The 22,734-nt window shown below is 39.5% G+C and overlaps 1 protein-coding gene across 2 annotated transcripts in view; it reads right to left on the reverse strand.

Annotated features, from left to right (window-relative positions):
- Positions 1 to 22,734, reverse strand: part of AATF (apoptosis antagonizing transcription factor) — a 100,728-nt gene that overhangs the window by 65,199 nt on the left and 12,795 nt on the right. The window lies entirely within an intron of this gene.

The raw sequence follows: 22,734 nt of genomic DNA on the forward strand, positions 1-22,734 counted from the left end.
ATGCCTTTAATTCTCCCACAATCTTAAAAAACACCGATTCCACTGTCTTCAACTTTAATCAACTGTATGGCCGGCATTTTTCATTTCATAATAATGTGCTGCTTGGAATTCAAGAGGCAGGCTCAGCATCAATCATCTGGTAAGAATTTTTCCACTGCAATAAATATGCAAATGAGGAGAGCCAGTCAGTCGTATTTCAGGCCCGACTTGCTAGTGTTTTAAAAAAGACACAAATTTATTAATTGCCGGTGGCCAGAGGAATCCTATTACTTTGGGCATTGATTACAAAGCTGTGTGAGTGATTATTGTGCAACTCGCGGGCTACCCAGGCATGAGGAAAAATTATTAAAGCAAGGCAGAGATTATCAACTCAGAATAACAATAAGCCTTAACATTTAGGCCCTAACTTCTTCAACAAAGAATTACGTGAAGGCTCCACTGTATCATAATTCCGAATTCTGTCAGTATTACTGTTTGGGCTTGTTCTATATTCCCCAAGCAGAATGGTGTTACCAGTAAGAAAGAGTACTGCAGGTTACAAATTCCTGAACACCAACCATATGGATGAGTTGCTATCATCCCCAATGTGTGTCCAGCAAGCATCTGTATACATCTGTGTACGCATACACATATACGAGTGTGTGCTCCTGTGGACTCCCAGATTTGGATAAGTGAATGTGTTATTATGAGGACTGTGGTTTTACTGGAACAGGATAAAGAGTTCTGGCTCCGTGTGTTGGTTGGTTGGTTCCGCGGACTGAAAGCAGAAATTTTTTAATGGTACAATATAGCCACCAGGATAACTTTTCAAAGCAGAGCATGGGGACTGATATTCTAAAATCATGATGGCTAAGCCAAAAGCAGCCTTGGGTTTCCATACCTCAGGGGGCACCACAGTGAAAGGCATGCAGTCTACGGGGGAGTCCGTGGAGGAAACGGTTTGATAGGCTAATTCTGAATGCAAAGTGTTTTTGTGAGAAACATTCAACCCAAGACATATTAAATCAAGTAAGAAAAGAGGACTCGGTGGACAAAACTTATTTTTTTCTCTTAAGAGAATGATGTGGGGAATTGGGGGAGTAAGTGGAAGTTGAAATAAGGGAGAGATGAAGAAACATATGATAAAATATGTTGGGTGAGCCCTCTCACAGAAAGAAGCAAAAAGAAAAAAAAAAATCCTTACCATTTTACATTACTGCCACACTAAGTAACATGATAGATAGTGTGCATTTGAGTTCTGTGGAGGGACATCCCACTCAAGCTGTAATTTCTGACCAGGCATGAATTTATAAGAAAGGGAAAAGAACTGCAGAACTTCTTAGGTTTCCCTGAAAACTCCCTCAAATACCTTGATGAAGTATGTCAATAAATCCTTAAAAAGCCCTATAGGACACAGCAATCTAACTGATCAATGTACTACCCGAAATCCACTCCAGTTCCCTTCTACTTCACAGGCCCCAGACAACCTCCATTGCTCCGAGGTACTTCCCTAAAAAAGGAAATGTATTTTTCCTCTTTGAACAGACAGAAAAATGCTCAGAATATGAGGTGCTTAAAACCCAAGGTTATTTACAAGTAATTGTTTAAACTAATGAGAATTATCCAGGGAAAGAAGAGATACTTTCATTTTTATTTGATGTACTTTTGACCAGTTTGAATATTTTATAAGCATATCTTACTTTTATAATTTAAAATATTACTAAGGGGCGCCCAGGTGGCTCAGTCGTTAGGTGTCTGTCTTCAGCTCGGGTCGTGACCCTAGGGTCCTGGGATGAAGTCCCACATTGGACTCCCTTGCTCAGTGGGAAGCCTGCTTCTCCCTCTCCCACTCCCCCTGCTTGTGTTCTTGCTCTCACTGTCTCCTCTCTCTCTCTCTCTCTCTCTCTGCCAAACAAATAAATAAAATCTTTAACAAACAAACAAACAAAAAACCAGCTTTAAAAAGTAATAATAAAATATTACTAAAATTTAAAGTAAACTTTGAAGAAAACCTACTCAAAATAAAATTAGAACCACAATCCAAGTAACCCTTTCTGTTTCATATAAAACAGCATGATCCTTTCTTATTAAAAAGCCTTTAGACAAACAGCCTCTTAGGCAATGAAACTACTCCTAACCTAAATGTCCAAATTCTTTCTATAGTGTGGATCTGAAAAATGGGGATTCCCAGGCAGAACTGATCACTCCTTTTTCAGCATCATTCACATCACTGCTACAGCACTTGTCATACTGTACCACGTCTGATTTCGCTAGTTGTAAGCTACTTGAGAGCAGAGACCTCATCCTGTCACTCTGCCTTCCCATCACCTGCGCCCTAAAAGGTATTCTATAGATATATGTTTGTTCCAGAGAAATGATGCCTCAGCCACATGGCAGAACATCTAATTACACTATCATTTCCAAAGGTAAATGCTGACAACCAGACAAAATGTGAACTACATATTCACGAACTTCAACAAGTATGTATCCTCAACAGGCTAATTTTTGTTAACAAAAGCAAAGTAATCAAACTTAACTTTTTCCTGTAACTGTTAACATGTATAGGCTACTCCTAAGAGTCTCAAAACCATGTTACCAGATTTAAGAACTTACAAACATTACAATGCACTCACATGAAGACACAATCATCATTACCACTTAGATGGATAAACTGAAGCTCAGAAAATAAGATCGCTTTTGTGTTTCTTTTAGTATTAGTAAGACTAAGCATTATTGGGGTGCCTGAGTGGTTCAGTCGGTTGGGGGACTGCCTTCGGCTCGGGTCATCATCCCAGGGTCCTGGGATCAAGTCCCACATAGGGTTCCCTGCTCCTTGGGGAACCTGCTTCTCTTCCCTCTGACTGCCCCTCCCCCTGCTTGTGCTCTCTATCTCTCTGTCAAATAAATAATTAAAATCTTAAAAAAAAAAAGACTAAGCATTATGAAATGCTTACCCCAAATGAAAACACTTTGGGAGGTTGCTTTCATGTTAAAACACTTAAATATTTATGCCTGGGAAGTAGTTTACCTATCTCCACACCTTACTATGAGCTCCTTGAGATAGCGGTTGTGAACAATTCACCTTGGTATGCCTGGTGTTGGCAAATGGCAGGCTGCTGAATGAATAACTGAATAATTATGGCACCCTAATAATTTTCTTGGCATGCTCTTTTATGTGCATTTCAAATCTTTGAAGAAGTAACTGCAAGTATAGTATTGGCAATCATTTACATAACCCTTTTACGAAGGAGAAACACACACGGTAGCCATAGCGCTACAGCCTAAGAGAAGACCATACTATCACTATTAACAGCTAACATCATGAAGAACCCATGAAGTGGCAGGCCCTAGCCTAGGCACTTTATCTGTATTACATAAGTCATTTAAATCCTCTCCATTCCTCAGAAGTGGGTACTATTATACTGTCCTTATACTAATAAAAAAACCTGAACACTACTACAAGCTTTAGAAAGAACTACATATTGTTCATTAATGTATTTTTAAACAGTCAGGTATCAAAACAATCTGGAAAGCAAAGTACAATGACATTTTCAATTATAAGAAATGACAAAACACAGGTGCCTGGGTGGCTCAGTCAGTTAAGTGTCTGCCTTCAGCTCAGGTCACGATCCTAGGGTCCTAGGATCGAGTCCTACATCAGACTCCCAGCTCAACGGGGTGTCTGCTTCTCCCTCTCCCTCGGTTCCTCCCTCCTGCTCATGCTGGCTCAATCTCTCTCTCTCTCAAATGAATAAATAAAATCTTAAAAAAAAAAAAAAGGCAAAACTGCCCTCCCCCTCTAACACCACTACATGGTAAAAACAAAAACTAAAACAAAATACAGTACTAGTCAGGCTCTGTTAGAGTGCTATGTGCAAATTTGGTTCCCACACCAGCAAAAACGAAGTGGGGAAAATAAAAGAAGCCCAAATACATATGGACAGAAGGCAGTCCTGGTAAGGCAAAAGGAAGGTATATTTACTTAATGTGAAAAAAAGAATGGTAAGAAATGGATCAGCAGTCTCCAAAATTCAAATAGCCAAATACATCAGAACAGACGTTTGGCCTCACTTAAGGAAAAAAATAAAAAGAAAAAGAAGCCTAAAACAATGTGATATTTTTCTGATATTACTTGATGCTGCCAAGAATGTGAGGAAAGGGGCACTTTCCATATATACTGATAAGAGTTTAATTAGCACAACATATCCAGAAAGCAATCTGGAAAATGTATCAAAGGTTTGCACATGCATACCACCTGACCCTACTATTCCATTTCTAGAAATTAATCTTAACAAAATAATCAGATAAGAAAGCAAAGAGGAAGGTACAAAAAACATTACTTTTAGCATTGTTTATAACTGGTAAAAACTGCAAACGTCTTAAGTGCCCATTTACAGGGGACTGGTTAAATTAGTTTAGCCAGATAACTTTCTATGCAGCTATTGAAAAGGATTATTATAAATGGAACTTATTCTGAATAAACTAAACTACAAAATAGTTTTGGGAACAACTGAAGTAATCAGAATATGGAGTAGATATATTATTAGGATCATTAGGAAGTATTAATTTGGCTAGGTAAGACAACAGTGTTATGTAAGAAATAATTCTCATTTTTGAAGAGCCACTTACAGAAGTATTTAGAGGCAAACTGGCATGATGATTGTAATTTACTTTAAAATACTTTAAGAAAAAGAAAACAAAGTCAAGGTTTTTGGGTTTTTTGTTTGTTTGTTTGTTTTAAAGAAAAGGTAGGGGTGCCTGGGTAGCTCATGTGTTAAGCCTCTGCCTTCGGCTCAGGTCATGATCTCAGGGTCCTGGGACAGAGCCCCGCATTGGGCTCTCTGCTCAGTGGGGAGCCTGATTCCCCCTTTCACTCTGCCTGCCTCTCTGCCTACTTGTGATCTCTGTCAAATAAATAAATAAAATCTTAAAAAAAAAAAAAAAGAAAGAAAAGGTAGATTTATATTCATTAACACGGGAAGAGATAAAGTGTGATATCATTTATGGTTTAAAAAAAGTTTAAACTGACAAAGTATCTGGACGGATACACCAAATTGCTAAAAATGGTTACCTCTGAAGAATGCCATTTACAGTAGGGAAAAAGAAGACTCACAATCCATGTTACATTTCAGTACCATGGGGGAACAATACTATTTGAAAAAATGTGTTTTTACTACAAACTACATTTTCATGACTATTAACAAAAGTAGTAATTAAGAGTAAACATATACAATAACACAAAGAGGTCTTCTGAGGTAGAATTCTACCTGTCAACAGAAAAACAAACAAGGAGAAACAGATTAAAACAAAGGCAGGAGAAATTAGAGGTGGCCTTAAGTTTGATTGATAAGGAGATCGTCTATCCCTAGAACTAGCTTAAAATTTCCCCTGTGTGATTCACAAAAGAAATGCCAAGGACCAATAAATGTAAGGAAAAAAGTGTTTACCCCCATTAAACACTGGGAAGTGTAAATATCCAAAAAATGTAAAATGTAAAATATAAAAAATGTAAACTAAAATAAACAAATAAAACTAAAATAAATTTTCCATTTATCAAAGTGACAAAGATGAAACAAAATTATAAAATCCAGTGTTGACAAGGATAAAACAAACTGATCTTCATATAAACCTGATATTCATATAAAGAAGGTCAGAATGTAAAGTGATACAACCTTTCTGGAGGGCAATCTGGCAATACAGATCAAAAGCCTTAAAATTTCACATGACCTTAGAACACATAATCGTGGATGTAAGTAAAGATTTAGTAACAATGATGTTTATTACATTATTTATGAAAATGAAAACATGGAAACAATCCAAATCTTGAACAATAAAGAACAGGTTAAACTATCCCTATGATGTAAAGTCTACGCTGCCATTAAAAATAATCCTGTAGGGGTGCCTGGGTGGCTCTGTGGGTTAAAGCCTCTGCTTTTGGCTCGGGTCATGATCCCAGGGTCCTGGGATCGAGCCCTGCATCGGGCTCTCTGTTCAGCAGGGAGCCTGCTTCCCCCTTCTCCTCTCTCTGCCTACCTCTCAGCCTCCTTGTGATCTCTGTCTTTCAAGTAAATAAATAAATCTTTAAAAAAAAAAAAAATGATGATAATAATCCTGTAGAGTGGAGCCTGGGTGGCTCAGTTAAGCGTCTGCCTTCAGCTCAGGTCATGATCCTGGGGTCCTGGGATTAAGCCCCACATTGGGCTCCCTGCTTGGCAGAAGGCCTGCTTCTCCCTCTCCCACTACCACTCCCCCCACTTGTGTTTCCTCTCTCCCTGTGTCTCTATCAAGTGAATAAATGAAATCTTAAAAAAAAAAAATTCTATAGAATATTTAATGACATGGAAAAATATCCATAATCTTTGTTAAGTAGGAAAAAAACCAGACTGTAAAACAGAATATAGACTACGGTTCCACTTTAGTTCTAACTACATGCTCGTAGTGAGGAAAAAATCGGAAAAGATATATGCCATACAACAAAGTATTGAAAGTACTTAATTCCAGTTGCTGGGATTAGGAAGATTACTTCTTTACATTTGTTTTGGCCATTTACCAGATTTTATTTAAGGAATATTATCATCATTATAATAAGAAAAAAGCCTATTGACAGGTTTGCCTATCACCTAAGAAAAAGCTGGGGCACCTGGGTGGCTCAATCGTTAAGCATCTGCCTTCGGCTCAGGTCCTGATCCCAGGTACTGGGATCAAGCCCCACATCAGAATCCCTGCTCGGCGGGGAGCCTGCTTCTCTCTCCCACTCCCCTACTTGTGTTCCCTCTCTTGTTGTGTCTCCCTCTGTCAAATAATTAAAATCTTAAAAAAAAAAGAAAAAAAAAGAAAAAAAAAAAAGGCTTATCTGCCTACAGGAGAAGGGAGTCATCAGCTGAGCTCCAGAGCCCTTCTAGTTCTCCTACTGAAAGGCAGTATGTGGGAAAGATCTTAGAAAAACTGAAGGATACAATTACTACTGACTCTAAACCTGTTTTACATGAACTTCATCTCCATATTGCTCCTGCCTTCACTTCTTCAAGCTCTGGCAATTATTCCAACACCGTCATACATTCTTTAAAAAGAAAAAAAGCAGGACACCTGGGTGACTCAGTAGAGTGCCTGACTCTAGATTTCAGCTCAGGTCATGATCTCAGAGTCCAAGATCTCAGAGATTGAGCCTGGGGTAGGTGGGCTCTGCACTAATGCGAGAGTCTGCTTGGGATCTTTTCTTGCTCTCTGCCCCTCCTCTCAGCTCAAAGGAGCACTCTCTCAAATAAATAAATAAATAAATGTTAAACAAAAACAAAAACAAAAGTAAAAACCCAACAGACAAAAGAGTTAAAGTACATGCACAGTGGTTGTGTGGTATGGCCAAGAGCAGAGGTTAGGTAGTGGGGCAACCCCAGTAGCCACACTGACTTTGCCCCTAACCAACATGTGACCAACATATGACCGTATGCAAGTTCCTTAACCCTCTCCAAGGCTTCACGTCTCCATATGTACTGTGCCAGTATTAGCACCTATTTCACAAGCTGCTGTGGGGACTAAAAAAGACATTTGTGAACGACTTAACAGACAGTGCCTGGACAGGAGTGCACGAGGACCAAACAAGAGCTATTTTTATTAGTTCTAAGAATAAGGGCATCTGACATTGTACGTATACAATGAAAATACTGAGACAGAAGTAAATTGATCATCCTGATTCTCAAATTGTCACATTTGATTTCTTTTCAGTCATATTCTTTTACCATGTAAGTCTTACTGAGGACACCAGAAATGCTTTCTAATTAGAACTTAAGTTAGAACGTCTGTCTCTGCCCTTCCCCCTAACCCTCACTACATAACATTCATGTACCATCTTGAGAATGTAAGAATCTTTAAGACTGTCTACATAGCTTATCTATACATAAAAATTTTCCTTGTATTTTGGGGGGCGGAACCTGGCTGGCTCAGTCAGTCGAGTGTGCAACTCTTGATTTTGGTCATAAGTTTAAACCCCACACCAGGCATAGAGATTCCTTACAAAATAATAATAAAAATTTTCCTTGTATGAATAGCTAGTTAGGAATTCTTCTCAAAATAGTAGCATTTTAGGTATTATCCAAAGGCTAATTTATCCAAATGCCTCAAGAAAAACAGCATGTGACAGACCTGAAACTAAACACCAAGCAAAACAAACAATATCATATGAAAGTTAATTAAAAATTACCAAAGAATTCAAACTAAAGTCAAGTGCAATCCAAGTACAATAAACTTTCAAAGCAAATCATATGGAGAAACTTATTTGTGGTAAGACTATAAATACAACAATTATAATAATCAACAGAGAATTATGTCTTAAAGGTATCACGACATTCAGATTTTTTCTAAGATAATTCTTAAGCAAACATATAGCCTATTTTTTTTCTCAGGCTGGTCTTCCCATCCCCTCCCCTCATCAAACTTCCACCAAAACTTAGTGGAAAAAATATATTTAGTGGAAGAAAATATATACAAATTAAAGTGTCTGGAAGAATACTCCTCATATTGTTTTCTCTGAGCAGAAAGTACAGGGATTTGGGAAAGTGGGAAAACGTTTACTTCTTCCTTTACATACGTCAATACTGTATTTATATTTTTTTCCAGTGAATATTATATATATACATACTTATATAGAGATATATATGGATTTTATATACTTATATCTATCGTGGTAGAAGAACATAAGGGCAAATTAAGTCCCACAAAATCCCTAGGAAGTTTCGTAAATATCAGAGAAAAAAGTCTCCACTCTTGAAAATCCTTTGCAGCTTCTCATGGTATTTTTAAAGATAGACTAGCTAACTATTAGGAAAATGCATCAGGAATAGACAAGCATTAGCCATGGCTGAGACCAGAAAGGAGGAACCTGCTGAACCAGTGATCTGATTTCAGGTTTCCAAACATTTTACACCATCTTACACACCTTGACCTTAGACTCGGCTTCCAAAAGAAATGGTAACAGAACCCAAAAACTCCAGGAAGTGATTCCATGAAAAAGCAACTAAAAATAGGAATACTGTGAAACAGCTTACTTGACATAAGCATAGGGGTATGTTTGTCTAAACCTCTGGGGTCATTTGGGTTCTGAAAGGCAATTTCATTTATCAGTACAACTATTATTACAGAGAGGAAAGAAATCTGCAAAATCAGAGTAAACAGAATTACAACTCCATGCCATTACGCCTCTCATATGCAGCCAAGTGCAATAACCCACAAAAACCAAACACATAAATTCTCTGTGTCTTCCAGGGGGATTTTCCCCTTTTAAACAAAGGATTTACTTTCTACTCTTCCACTGTGGCCCCCTCATTTGGATCACTTGTTCCTATTTTGGTCCAATGTATCCCTTAGGAGTTTCAATGAGTTGTGAATTAATTGTTATTCACGAGCAAAAAAGAAAAAAAGAAGAAAGAAAGAGAAAAAGCAGGATTAACTGCAATTGCCACTACAACTGCGAAGCGTGCATCTTGCACTTTCACCGTGTAAATAATGCACAGATCCTGCGGGAACATGCCAAACACCAGGATCCTTAATTAATGGAGCTCTTTAATGTGCAAATCAGGAACAAATTGCAAGTTCTGACTTGCATTGATTATGAAAACATTAATTGAATGAGCAAGACCCTATAAAAAAAAGACAGAATCCTAAGTCTTCCAAGAGACCAAAAGAATACAAAGCTCTGGAAACCAGACGAGTCTGACCGATGTCTAAAATGCAAACCTACAACTGAGTGCCGCTCACTAGCACACAATGAATTTAAAAACAAGAAACAGAAAACCAACAGTTTGATCAGAAAGCAATCACTATAAAAGCATCTAGTCCACCAATGTCTTGCACTAAGCAGAAAAATGAAGGCTTACTGAGGAAGCACACAGATGCTGCTTTAAGAGAAAAAAATCACTTTATATATATACACACTTATATGTATATAGGTATAACAAAACAATGCTGTCTCTTTAAAAAGAAATTCATCCTATATAAATTATAGCCATAAACTTTTCCTGCAGTGCAGCCTAATTAATTCTTGTTCTATACACAAAGGGAAATGCTTGGTGACAAATGGGTGTGAAGCCAGAAAGCTGCCAGGTCTGCAAAACATTTTCTACTTCAATTTATAAGCAATTTTGCAGTAAATCATCGACCAGAACCTGGAATCTCAGGAATCTCTGAGTGTCCAAACCACATTATATCACTTATCAAAGAGAGAAGGAAAAAGAGTTTAAAGACATCTCATTTTTCAGTTCTAACCCACATCAAAATCTAGAAGCTCTGTGCAATCTATTATTCTCTTCTGGGTAAGGTTTTAGTACCAAAGATATATTTTTCAAGCAAAAAATGACACTATAGGTTGATGTAGCCCATTCCTCCATCCCTAGAAGTACTGTATCATGTATCCATTACCATAAGAAATATTCCTAGACTTATCTGGGAATAAGCACACAACTATCCCCCCGTCACCCCTCAATCCAAGGAAAATGTCCACAATCAAGCCAAGCTGTAGAGTTCAGTGGAACTGTGGAAAAACAGGTGGGAAACACTCGAAGGAAAACAGAAACTTCCAGAACAAAGAGAACAGGGCTGCTGCCCCTCTGCAGTCAAACCTCTCATCCACCCCTAACCTCTGCCAGCCCCTGATGTGTTCTCCATCCCTGTTGTTGTGTCTTTTCCAAAATGGCAACATAAACTGCAAAGTATATAATCTTTTGAGACTGGCATCTTTCACTTAGCACAAGACCACTGAGATTCATCCACGTTTCTGCATTTATCAAGTCTGCTCCTTTTTATTGCTGAATAAGGTACCACAATTTGTTTATGTGCCTACTGGAGGGCATTTGGGCTGTTTCTATTTTTTGATGATGGTAAATAAAGCTGCTATAAACATGCATATACAAGTCTCTGTGCAGATATGCTTTCCTTTCCCTATGGTAAACATCTAAGTTGTTCTGCTGGACATCGGCAAATATATGTTCAACTTCATAAAAAACTACTCAATTCTCATCCGAAGTGGCAGTACTCCTTTGCATTCCCACCAGTACTGTCTGCAAGTCTGATTGGCCTGCATCCTAGGTGTCACCCGGTGTTGTTAGGTGTTTGTTTTTAATCCTTCTAACAGGTATACAGTGGAATTTCATTGCGGTTTTAATCTTCATTTCCTTCAACACTAATGATTATGTTAAATACCTTCTCATGTGCTTCTTTGCCAGTATTTACTTTTCTTGTGTAAGTTCCTGTTCAAATCTTTTGTCCCCTTTTTATTTTCAGTTTTGAGAGTTCTTCACATATTCTAGACATAAGTCCTTTGTTAGATGTGTCCGATTTGCAAATATTTTCTCTAGGTCTGTAACCTGTCTTTTCATTCCGTGAACACATCTTTCACGGAGCAAAAGATTTGAATTCTGAGTTAGCCCAACCCTCAATTTGTTCTTTTATGGATTATGCTTTTGATGTCATATCTAAAAACTCTTTGGCTAACCCAAGGTCATGAAGATTTTTCTCCCATGTTTTATTCAAAACACCTTATAGTTCTGCTTCACTTTTAAGTCACTGATCTATTTTGTGTTAATTTTTGTACAGAGTATGAGCTACAGGTTGTAGTTCATTCTTTAACAAATAAATGTGCTATTGTTGTAGCACCATTAGTTGAAACATCTAAGTTGTTCTGCTGGACATCGGCAAATATATGTTCCTTCCTTCCTTCCTTCACTGAACTGACTTTGTACCTTTATAAAAAGTCAGTTGTCTAGATATGTGTCAGTCTATTTCTGACTCTATTCTATTTCACTGATTTAAGTAACTTTTAAAGGAATAAACCCACAAAGATGACAAAGTATGAGACAGATGATAGCAACTCAGTTTCTTAAGCTAAAAAGTCAATGATCTAGTTATTAGCATGCCTAGGGGTGTCTGGGTGGCTTAGGTGGTTGAGTGTTTTGACTCTTGGTTTTGTCTCAGGTCACTGGTCTTGGGGTCATGGGATGGAGATCTGAGTCTAGCTCCATGCTCAGCACGGAGTCTGCTTGAGATTCTCTCTCTACTTCTCCATCCTCATCTGTCCCTCCTCTGGCTTGTATTCTCTCACACATGCTCACTCTCTCTCAGATAAACCTAAAAAAAAGGATCCCTAAAAATTAAAAAGAATGACCACACTAGTGGCGCCTGAGTGGCTCAGTCGGTTAAGCGTCTGACTTCGGCTCAGATCCGGACCCCAGGGTCCTGGGATTGAGCCCCACATCGGGCTCTCTGCTCAGTGGGAAGCCTGCTTCCCCCTCTCTGCCTGCCTCTCTGCCTACTTGTGATCTCTCTCTCTCTGTCAAATATATACATAAAATCTGGGGGAAAAAAAAAAAAGAAAGAAAGAAAGAAAGAATGACCACACCAAATATTCATGTGGAGCAACTGGAACTCTTACACAACCCTGCTGGTAGGATTGTAAAATGGTATAAACACTCTGGAAAACAGCTGAGCAGTTTCTTTAAAAGTTAAACATATACTGGGGTGTCTGGTTGGCTCGGTCAATATAGCATGCAATTCCTGATCTCAAGGTTGTGAGTTTGAGCCCCATACTGAGTGTAGAGATTACTTAAAAAACAGAAAGAATTAAAAAAAAAAAGTTAAACATACACTAACCATGTGACTCAGCCATTCCATTCTTAGGAGAAATGAAAGTATATGCATATAAAAACATGCAGGCAAATGTTCACAACAACTTTATGATAGCTGATGACTGGAACCAAAACAAACTGTGTATATCCATCTAATGAAACAGCACTCAGCAGTAACAGGCAATGAACTTCTGACATATGCAAAAACATGGATGAATCTCAAAATAATTACACTGAGTGAAAGACAGATTTTTAAAAAGTACAAACTGTAGGATTCCATTTATATAATTCTAGAAAACACAAACTAATCTAAAGTGACAAAAAACAGATTAATGGTTGCTTAGGGACAGGGAGAGATGGGAAGGAAAGATTATAAAGAAGCTGAAGAAACTTCTGGGGATGAGGAATATGTTCATTGTCTTCATTGTGATAACGGTTTCACGGGTGTATACATGTCATATTGTACAAATGCTGACAGGTTAAGCAAGCTGAGGATTAAGAACTGACCATTTCATTTAGCAAGGAGCCAGGGGTGGGGGGGGTGCATCTGTGACCTTAGTAAGCAGTTTGAGTTGAACGGTAGATACGGGCTTGACTGGAATGGATTCATGAGAAACCAGGAAAAAGGGATCTGAGATAACGAATACAGACAACTCTTTCTAGGGATGTGGCTTTAATGGGAAGCATGAGATGGTCCCATATACAGTTTCCTATATGTCAATTATACCTCAATAAACCAGGTTTTAAAAAGCAGACAAATTAATAACTGACATAACAAACCTGAGCAGGTTGACTCTGGTGTTAGCAGTGAAGAAGAATGAGAAGCAGTCCCCCTATGGTCCATGAACAAAACCCCACGAGATTCAGGAACTGGCAGTGCTGGGCACCTCTAGAAGAGGAGAGCAAGACAGGGCTAAAGCAGTCAGTATATCAGATCCTTTCCCACAGGCAGAAGCTGAGAGTTTTATTCGCTGAAGAGAGTTACACAGAGCGTCTCTAGATAAGGGGACACCAGAGAGTGGAGGGCAAAGGCCATAATATTAAAAACAGAGGAAATAAATTGAAGTCCAGAGATTGAATGCTCAGATCCCCAGCCTGCCCGCCTACTAGAATGCTGGCATTCCTCTAGCTACTATGATCCCATAAAGAGCAAACAGCCAAAGATATTGACACTGGGGTTCCCCAAATATGGCCCACACAGATCACTTCACAATGGGAAACACAGAAAAGAGCCCTATCTCAACATACAAAACTTCGAATCAACTTTTTGGTACCCTATTTTTTTTTTTAAGTTTTATTTATTTAAGTAATCTCTTACACCCAATGTGGGACTCAAACTTTTGACCCTGAGATTAAGAGTTGCAGGCTCTTCCAACAAGCAGCCAGGCACCCTAGTACCCTACTCTTAAAAGTGTGGCTCAGTGGGTTAAGCCGCTGCCTTCGGCTCAGGTCATGATCTCAGGTCCTGGGATCGAGTCCCGCATCGGGCTCTCTGCTCAGCAAAGGAGCCTGCTTCCTCCTCTCTCTCTCTCTGCCTGCCTCTCTGCCTACTTGTGATCTCTGTCAACTAAATAAATAAAAATCTTTAAAAAAAAAGTCAAAAGAGATGGAAATGATTACCAAACATCTAAGAAAAACATCTTTCATGTTATACAGGGGTTAAAACAAGAGAAAAGAAAACAAAGAGGGAACTCGGTGCTTGGGTGGCTCAGTTGGAAAGCATCTGCCTTCTGCGTAGGTCATGATCCCAGGGTCCTGTGATCCAGCCCCACCGCTGGCTTCCTGCTCAGCGGGGAGTCTGCTTCTCCCCCTGCCCCTCCCCCTGCTAATGTTCTCTCTCTCTCTCAAATAAATAAAATCTTGGAAAAAAAAAATAATCTTAAAAAAAAAAAAAGCATGGGGGTCCCTTGGTGGCTCAGTGGGTTAAGCCTCTGCCTTCCACCCAGGTCTTGATCTCAGGGTCCTGGGATCGAGCCCTGCATCAGGTTCTCTGCTCAGCAGGGAGCCTGCTTCCTCCTGTCCCTCTGCCTGCTTCTCTGCCCACTTGCGATCTCTCTCTCTGTCAAATAAATAAATAAAATCTTAAAAAAAAAAAAAAGCATGGAGGGAACAAATTATGTAAGAAGAACAATTAAGAAAATACGTATAATGTATATCCTCAGAGTAATAACATTGAAATGATAGAAGAAATAAAATGCCCGATGGAAGGGTTTGAAAATAAAGCTGAGGAAGTGTCTTAGAAAGTAGAACCAGGGCAGCTGTCTGGCTCAGTCAGTGGAATATGTGACTTGAGCCCCAAGTTGAGTATAGACATTACTTAAAAATAAAATCTTAAAAAAAAAAAAAAAAGGTAGACTCATAAAAGAAAAGAAAGAGAGAATGGAAAATTGAAGAGGAAGAAAGAAGGGAATCAGAGGGACAGATTAACATCAAATGACATGTCTTCCAAAAAGAGAAAGAAAAAACAGAGAGGAAATCATGAACAAACTAATTTCAAGGTAATTTCCAGGACTGAAAGATGGGTGTCGAGGTAGAAAAGGTCTTGCGAGTATGCCATGCAGTGGCTAAAACAGATCTACACCAAGGTGCAGCATCATGAAATTTCAGAATTCCGCAAAGAGAAGTCCCTAGCTTCCAAAAGGGGAGGAAAAAACAGTAAGATCAGGAATCAGAATGGCTTCTGACTTATCAAGAGCAATTCTGGGAGCGCCTGGATGGTTCAGTTGGTTGGGTATCTGCCTTTGGCTAAAGTCATGATCTCGGGGTTCTGGGATGGAGCCCTGTGTCTGGTTCCCTGCTCAGGGGGGAGTCTGCTTCTCCCTTCCCCTCTGCTTGTTCTCTGTCAAGTGAATAAATAAAAACTTAAAAAAAAAAAAAAAAAGAGAGCAACTTCAGAGAGTGGAAGGCAAAGGAATATTTTATAGAATTCTATACACAATTCTACATTATATAGAATTCTGTACAATCAATCATGATGACAGAATAAAGACATTTTCAGCAACCAAAGTCAAAACAGTTTACATCTCCTGCACCATTTCTCAGCAAACTACTAATGGATATACTGCTCCAAAATAAGGGAGTAAGTCAAGAAAGATCCTGGAATAGGAGATGTACAGAAGTGAGAAGCTAAGGTAATCCCCAGGATGATGAAGGGAGATGCCAGCATCACAGCTGGGCACCAGAAAAGGTAAAGAGTCCAGATTAGAGCAGGTCAAAAGGCTCTGAAACAGACTTATTCAGGAAAATAAACCAGCAGAATATCTGACGCAACTGAAAACCTTGCAGGGAAATGTAGACAACTAGAGCAAAGTTTGGGCTTAAATAACTGCACAGAAAACAATACAAACAGAAATGTAACAATTATTAACTCTAGAAAACAAAATGATGTGTGGGAAAGGACAAATAATCATAGTATATATAGTACACGGTTCAGCTGGGAATGGTGTTTACATAGACATAATAATGTAAATACAAACTATTGATCTAACCAAATTACAATATACAACCACGAAGGGATAGAAACTGTGTATGAGTGTAGGAGGAACAAGGGCTAAATCGTCATTTTCATAATGAAGCACCAATAGATAATGCCCAAAACTGAAAAATGAAGTAGAAACAAAACTTGTTCATTAGAGATATGGAGAGAAATCCGTGATTCAAAAAAAATACAACAAAACAATTAAAAATATAATTACTGCTTTAAGACACCTAGGTGGCCCAGTCAGTTGAATGTCTGACTCCTGGATTCAACTCAGATCATGGTCTCAATGTCCTGAGATTGAGCCCCAGGTCAGGCTCCACAGTGCAGAGTCTGCTCGAGACTCCTTCACCCTTTCCCTCTGCCCTCCTCTCCTCTGCACACTCATGCTCTCCCTCTCTCCAACAAATCAATAAATCTTAAAGATATATATAAAATTGGGGTGCCTGGGTGGCTCAGTGGGTTAAAGCCTCTGTCTTTGGATCCCAGGGTCCTGGGATCGAGCCCTGCATCGGGCTCTCTGCTCAGCAGGGAGCCTGCTTCCTCCTCTCTCTGCCTGCCTCTCTGCCTACTTGTGATCTCTGTCTGTCAAATAAATAAAATCTAAAAAAAAAAAAAAAGATATATATAAAATTGTTGCTTTGGGACAGTAGGTTCTGGCAAGGGAGTAGTGGTACATAGGCAGTAGATATTGGTTTTCCTATAATGCTTTATAAAAGGACTCTTTACATACATATAAAACTTGGGTAAAAATTTAAAAGAGAAGGGGGCTGGCTCAGTTGGTAGAGTTGGTTGACTCTTGATCTTGGGGTCATGAGTTTGAGTCCCATGCTGGGTGCAGAGATTACTTAAAAAATAAGAATTCGGCTCGGGTCATGATCCCGGGGTCCTGGGATCGAGTCCCGCATGGGGCTCTCTGCTCGGCGGGGGCCCTGCTTCCCTCTCTCTCTCTCTGCCTGCCTCTCTGTCTACTTGTGATCTCTGTCTGTCAAATAAACAAAATCTTTAAAAAAAAAAAAATACATAAAGTATTTAAAAAAAGAGTAAAAATTCCAAGGTAAACAGAAAAGCTAGTGGAGACAGAACAATTTTAGGAACTAGAATAAATATGAAACAAAACCAAAAATTTGTAAGTATATGCAATATACTTAAATACATTAATTATACAGAAAAGGAATATTCAGAAAACAAAGGGCCTCTCACAGATAAAATGATAACCCCCCCCCGAAAAAAGAAAAAGAACTGGAAATCAGAAAGACACAGAAAATCACAGAAAGATGGAAAAATGCTAGACAAGAAACACATAAGAGACACAACTTAACCCTAACCTAGGTTTAGTATCTAAAAGAGAGCAGAGTAAACAGAGGGAAGGAAATTAATCAAAGAAATATTAGAAGAGATCTCCCCAAACTGAAGGAACCCAGTCTTAAGGCAAACAGGGCAGGTCCAGGAAGCACTCAGCACAATGAATGAAGAAGGACCCATACCTAGACATCTCTTCAGGCAATATGAGAAAACCAAAAGCAAAGATCCTAAACATTTCCAGAGAGCAACACAAGCCACCCAGGAAGGAATGTAACTCTGAGGAGCAACCACCTCCTCACTAAAAACACTGAGATAAAGAAAACAGAGCACATGGTAGGTTGAATGGCCCCCCAAAGAAGTTCACGTCCTAACCCCCAGAACCTGTGCATACGCTACCTGACATGGCGAAAGGGCTTTGTAGACGTGTGTTAAGGGTCTAGGTAAGATGAGTATCCTCAATTAGCCAGGTGGGCCCAATGTAGCCACGAGGTCCTTGTAAGGGGAAGGTAGTAGGGTCAGGGTCAGAAAGAGAGAGGGTGGAGGGATGACACTGATTTTGAAGATGAAGCAGAGCCATGAGTCAAGGAATGTGGGCAGTTCATAGAAGTTGGGAATACAAAGAAAACATTCTCCCCTGGAGCCTCCAAAAGGAGCACAGCCCTGCTGATACCCTGGTTTTAGGACTTACCAACTCCAAAACTGTAAAATAACGAATAAATAAATAATCATGTGCTGTCAGAAGCCATCAAGCTTATAGCAATTTGTTGCAGCAGGAACAGCAAACTAGAACAGAGCAGTACGTTCGAATTCTGAGGGAAAGTCACCAGAAATCTAAAAATTTATACCCAATCAAGAATATATCAACGAAAAATGAAGGCACCGTATTTTCAAATCTACAAGAACTCAAACAAGGGTGCCTGGGTGGCTCAGTCGATTAAGCATCTGCCTTCAGCTCAGGTCATGATCCCAGCATCCTGGGATCGAGCACGCATCCAGCTCCTTGCTCAGCTGGGAGTCTGCTTCTCCCTCTGAAACCCTAAAACTGCCTAAAACTCTCTCTGACAAACAAATAAAATATTTAAAGAAAAAAAAAGAACTCAAATAATTTACACCCTACACATTTTCGGGCAACAAACTGACAAAGTAAACTCAGATAAAGGAAGACAAAAGAGCCCAAAAATAGCTCCAAGAAGAGCAATGGAAAAAAAGAAAAGAAATTTCCAGGGGTACAACTGTGCACTAGTCCCAGGAAACAACCAATTCAAACTAGGAAAACACACTATAAAAGATGGCATGATTTAAAGTTTGGGGGAAAAAAGATTGAGCTAAAACTGAGCTATGGAGTAGGGGTGGTAGGGGTAGGGATTAGAGACCTAAGGGGAAAACGACATAATAGATTAGTAGTCTGAATGTGAAGCAAACAAAAATACAGCATGGTTTTAAGCAGCTGATGCAGGGGTCTTTTTTTTTTTTTTAATGATTTATTTATTTAGTTGAGAAAGACAGAGAGAGAGAGAGAGAGAGAGAGAGAGAGAATGCAAACATAAGCAGGGGGAGGGCGAGAGGGAAAAGCAGAGAATCTCAAGCAGACTCCCCGCTGAGCCCAGAGCCCAGGGGTCATCCCAAGACCCTGAGATCTTCACCAAGGCAAAACCAAGAGTCGGATGCTCAACTGACTGCACCAACCAGTCGCCCCCGATGCAGTGTTATTAATAAAAGATCTACTGGAACCAGGAACTAGGAACTTGAACTACAGTAAGAACATTCTCCACTGAGTGGCCCAGGAACCATGACTCTGAACACACAGGAAAGAAGTGTTTAACTCTCCAGTTCTTCCCTGCCTGGCTATTATACCTTATTTACATGGTAATAACACCATGCATGCAATTTATAGGTTTTTCAACTCCAGGGGTCAAAGCAGGGGTAAAGCACTGGGCTCCTGGTCGGTAGTGGCAGGGCAGACTAAAATTGCAGCAGAAAGAAATGGGATGATTTACCTTGTATGTTTTTCTCCAAATTTCTGCAATCTCATCCCCTATTCCTCATTCATAATTTATGACCTTGGTTTCTATTTCGAAGAAAATAGAACTATCAAAAGAGTATTTTCAGGGGCACCGGGGTGGCTCAGTTGTTAAGTGTCTGCCTTCAACTCAGGTCATGATCCCAGGGTCCTGGGACTGAGCCCCACATCAGGTTCCCTGCTCAGAGAGCCTGCTTTTCTTTCTCCCTCTGCGTGCTGCTCCCCCTGCTGTTCTCTCTCTCTCTGTGTCAAATAAATAAATATAATCTTTTTTTTAAAAAAAGTGTTTTCACAGACTCCTACCTATTGGTGTCTATCTGTAGACAACCTTCCCAACTGTCAATAACAGTTAAATTGTGCATACTGCTACCAAAGGCCACCCTTCTCGTGCACTGGTCCCATGTCCGTTTACCTACCCAAGGACATTGCTCCAGCAAATAAATCTTTCTTATCAACATATACAAAGCTTACTTCTCATGTCTCAAAATAATCAAAATGACCAAAACACTTCTGTCTCCACATCCTTCTCCATCTAATGCCACATCTCTCTGCTCCCCTTCAAAGACACATCCTTACGAAGAGCTGTCTACACTCCCTCTCTCAAATCCCTTTTTCCCATCCTCATGCAAACCTGCTCCTGTCAAGCCTGTATCCCACTCCACAAAACTGCTCACCAAGGTCACAGCTGACCACCATGAAGCTAATAAATTCAATGGTCAATTCTCAGCTTACTTAGCCTGTCAGTAGCACTCTCATCTTTCAGACCAGAGACTAAATGAATCAAAAAACAGATATAAATAAACTACCTACAACTATAGAAATAAAACAGAAATATAATGAGACTAACTGTAAGGCAAAGGGCTACTGCTGTCTTCTGGAATGCCTTGGTACTCTTACTATATTCCTGTACGATATTAATAAAGTGATTTACGCACAGGTTTTAAAGACATGAATAACAGTAATAAAGGAGAGTAGTATCTTATGCAGTGGTTAGGTTCTCAAGCTTGAGCATAAAGTAAAAATCAAGTTCTGACAAAACTTGAAAATCCCTAAAACTGCCTATCATAAGTTCAGTACTGTACTGTCTCTCCCCGAGCTGGACCCAGCAAGTTCCTCCCCTCAAACTCCAGAGCACACAGCTAGTTTCGCCATTAAACACTGCTGCAAATGACTACAGGTAGGGACCATGCTGTAAGTTTAAACACCAGATCCACTCTGTCTATACTTAAAAGTGGGTTAATTAAACGTCCACATAAAGAAGGAAGAACTGGGTGGCTCAGTTGGTTAAACCGCTGCCTTCGGCTCAGGTCATGATCCTAAGGTCCTGGGATCGAGTCCCACATCCGGCTCCTTGCTCAGCGGGGAGCCTGCTTCTCTCTCTGCCTCTGCCTGCCTCTCTGCCTGCTTGTGTGTACTCTCTCTCTCTCCCTATCTCTGGAAAATAAATAAAATCAGAAAAAAAAAAAAAAAAAAAAAGAAGGAAGAACTGGAGAGTTAGATTTGTTTCCTCTGTGTTCAGAGTCATGGTTCCTGGGCCACTCAATGAAGAAGAATGTTCTTAGTGTAGTTCAAGTTCCTAGTTCCTAGTTCCAGTAGATCTTTTATTAACATATGACAACACAGAATGACCCACACGGCTTTCCCATGAATACAGCAGTTGGGTAATCCTACTAGGGAACCACTACAAGACCAGCTCCTCCAAGTCAGGGTGGCTTCTTGCTTCTGTGGCCAAAGACAAGTCTAGTTCCTAAGAAACCCAAACCAATAACCCAAATTTTCTTTTTTTTCATTTTTTTTTTTAAAATCAGATAGAGATCACAAGTAGGCAGAGAGGCAAAGAAAGAGAGTGGGGGGGGCAGGCTCCCTGCTGAGCAGACAGCCTGATGCGGAGCTCGATCCCAGGACCCTGGGATCATGAGCTGAGCTGAAGGCAGAGGCTTTAACCCACTAAGCCACCAGGCGCCCCCTAATAATCCAAATTTTCTGACTAGACTGGTTGCAGTTGTTTTCATGCTTCCACAGCTCTGTGACCAAGGACTTGTCTCTTCAAGGCAGGTGGTCATTGGGTAACAAGCTGACACTCTCCTCCTGGTCCCACCACTCAGTTACTTTGGAAAAGCACTTGCTCTGTGATCCAGAGATGTAAGTGCCAATTAACCAGGTTGGACAAATTAAGTAATGAGCAGCTCAACAGGGACCAAAAGTCCTCCTACACAAAACTCATTCTCTAATAAATATACAAAAACACAGCATATATTTTAATGCTAAATCAACAGGTATTATGTAAATTTCAAACAGAAAGTTATCATAAAATGACTGCCTTAGTTTCCGACCTGCAGTTTAGGAAAAGAGATCAATAATGCTCTGAGGTAGCAGAAGAGTAGGAAAACAACAGTCACAGATGAGAATTTCAATTGCTACAATTCTTTTAAGAACCAATTTGGCAAAGTATTCCAAAAGTTTAAAGAAAAAGGGGGGGCACAATCCCTTTGTCCCAGCAATTGCATTTCCAGGAAATACAGATCTATGCTGTCCAATAGAGTATCCACTAGCCATATGTGGTTATTGAGCAGTCAAAATGTGGTTAGTCCGGGGCGCCTGGGTGGCTCAGTGGGTTGGGGCCTCTGCCTTCAGCTCAGGTCATGATATCAGGGTTCTGGGATCGAGCCCCACGTTGGGCTCTCTGCTCAGCGGGGAGCCTTCCTCCTCCTCTCTCTCTCTGCCTGCCTCTCTGCCTACTTGTGATCTCTGTCTGTCAAATAAATAAATAAAATATTTTAAAAAAAAATGTGGTTAGTCCAAACTGAGATGAGCTGTAAACATAGGCTATACTCTGGACTTCAAAGATTCAATATGAAAAAAAGATATGTAATATACCTCACTAATATTTGTACACTGACTAAATGTTAAAATATTTTTAATAGATGGGGTTAAATAAAATATAAAATATACTAAAAGTTAATTTTATGTATTTTCTTAGGCTTTTCCTTAATGTAGCTAATATAAAATTTTAAATTACATATGTGGTTTACATTATATTTCTATCGAAGGGCTACTTTTAGACAAATTGCACAAATATGTCAGTACAAAGATGTTAACAAGGCATGCTTTATGAAAGTGAAAAGCCAGAATAAACCTAAGCATCCATCAATACAGACTGGTTAAATAAACTGCAGTAAATCTATAAAATGGAATATTCTGTAGCCACTGAAAATGCTGACGTATATCTAAATAAACAGACATGAAATGATATATTAAGTAGGAAAAATAAGCTTAAAAATAGTACATATTTATAATATTCCTCCCCATCCCCCCAAAGGAGCATGTGTATATGTGTGTAA

The sequence above is a fragment of the Neovison vison genome, chromosome 5 (assembly GCF_020171115.1).
Source record: "Neovison vison isolate M4711 chromosome 5, ASM_NN_V1, whole genome shotgun sequence".
Taxonomy (NCBI): Eukaryota; Metazoa; Chordata; class Mammalia; order Carnivora; family Mustelidae; genus Neogale; species Neogale vison.